Consider the following 2,497-nt stretch of genomic DNA (forward strand, 5'->3'; position numbering starts at 1 on the left):
CATTGGAATTGTTTTTTGGTTGGGGTTTTTTTAAAATTTTATTTTATTTTATTTTATTTTCAATGTTTGTTTGTTTTTTTTCGGTTTTCATTTGAAGTTTGTGTTTTGTTTCAAAGACCAAAATCCTCGTTTGTAATATCCAGCTTAAGTCATGCTTATTAAACTAGACTTGTGTGGGTGCATATACATTATTGTTATCATATATGTGTGTATGTGTTTATATATATATGTATATATATGCATGCACACTTATTTTTTTGTTCATACATACACACACACACATTTGTACACTTCTATTTAAACTTTTGTGTGTGTCTGTGGGTATACATATGTCTACATAGATATGTGTATACACTTTAAATATTTGTATATATAAAATATTTACATATGTGTGCTTATATATATATATATATATATAATATATATATATCTATATATATATATATATATATATATAGGGAAGCTTTATGAAAGTAGACAAAAGAGAAGGCAGGTGGAAAACAAACAAACAATTGTATTAGTATGGCGCTCAGGAAATATAAATAAAACAAGTCTTTAACGTTTCGAGCCTACGCTCTTCAACAGAAAGATACACAGAGAAAAAAAACACAGAAAGAAGGAGAGAAAAAAATATGCGTGCAGTAACTAATGAATCAACATGGCGATCTGATTTCGGCCAGAAGTCAAAGATCAAACGTGAGCCGCGAGAGCGAAATTAGGGGAGATAATAGGGTTGAATGACCTACTTCAACATAAGGGTATGTGTGTGTGTGTATGAGAGAGTATTAGTGCGTATGAGAGGTATATATATAATAACAATATAATAAATAAATAAAACATATGCATATATACATACATATATGTACATACTTACATCTATATGTATATATACATGCATATATATATATATGAGTACAGGACACCACAAATAAATGTAGAACACAACGAGAAATGAAAACATTAAATCAAAGAAGGAAACGGACTTTTTTTAACAACGAAAAAACAGAGTACAGGACAAACGATACAAGGAAAATTCCCCTTCATCAGCTGCTCCTGGTTCAACTCATGTTCTATATATGTTGCTATTTGCACATCTATATCATCATCATCATCATCATTTAGCGTCCGTTTTCCATGCTAGCATGGGTTGGACGGTTCAACTGGGGTCTGTGAAGCTGGAAGGCTTCAATATATATATATATATATATATATATATATATACACATACATACATAGGTGTGTGTGTCTGTGTATACACTTTAAATATGTCTTATAAATATATTGACGTATATATTTTAAATATTACACATGACTGTATGTATGGTGTGTGTGTGTGTGTGTGTGTGTTTGTGTATTGTTGACATAAGAACTTTATAAACTTGAGACAATGTGAAGTAATTCTGTTTTGGAATAGATCGGTTGTAAAACCCAATATTTACTGGTTATTATTTATAGTTCTGTGTGAGTGCTTCAAGATGCACTATTCCCAAAAAGAATTAGAATATATATATATATACTTGAATATAGATGCAGACATGTTTGTGTGGTAAGAAGCTTGTTTCCCAGCTTCATATTTCAGGTTCAGTCCCTTTGTATGGCACCTTGAGCAAGTGCCTTCTACTGTAGCCATGGGCTGATCAAAACCTTGTGAGTGGATCTGGTAGATGGAAACTGAAAGAAGCCTGCCATATATATATATATCTAGGGAGAGTTTACGAAAAAAACAAAAGACGAAGACAGGTGGTGTACAAAACAAACAGATGTATTAGTATAACGCTCAGGAATAGAAAGTCTTTTACATTTCGAGCCTACGCTCTTCTACAGAAAGGGACACAGAAAAAAACAAAGAAAAACAAGGAAAGAAAAAAATGTGTGTAGTGGCTAATAATCTATCATGGCGATATATATATATATATATATATATATCTATCTGTATATCTGTAAAAGTAATATGTGACAATTATTCGGAGGCAAGATAAAACTCCAAGTTTCGGATGCTGAAACTTGGCTACTGAATAATTGTCACATATTACTTTTACAGATAAATTCCTCTATTTACATAATATCGCGGTCTCTTTCTTTCTTTTGTTATCTTACCATTTTTATCAATATATATATATATATATATATTTATTTACAAGGCGGCGAGCTGGCAGACACATTAGCACGCTGGGCGAAATGCTTAGCGGTATTTCGTCTATCGTTACGTTCTGATTTCAAATTCCGCCAAGGTCGACTTTGCCTTTCATCCTTTCAGGGTCGATAAATAAAATACCAGTTTCGCACTGGGGTCGATGTAATCGTCTTAATCTGTTTGTCTGTCCTTGTTTGTCCCCTCTATGTTTAGCCTCTTGTGGGCAATAAAGAAATATATATATATATAGATATATATATATTTACTAATATGGCTATTACTGTTTTAACCCCAGGCAGATCTTCCTCCAACTGGTTATAAGTACAGCCTACTCCCAGTATTTATTTCAAGCAGGGGTGTGAA

Source organism: Octopus sinensis, linkage group LG23 (assembly GCF_006345805.1).
Source record: "Octopus sinensis linkage group LG23, ASM634580v1, whole genome shotgun sequence".
Taxonomy (NCBI): Eukaryota; Metazoa; Mollusca; class Cephalopoda; order Octopoda; family Octopodidae; genus Octopus; species Octopus sinensis.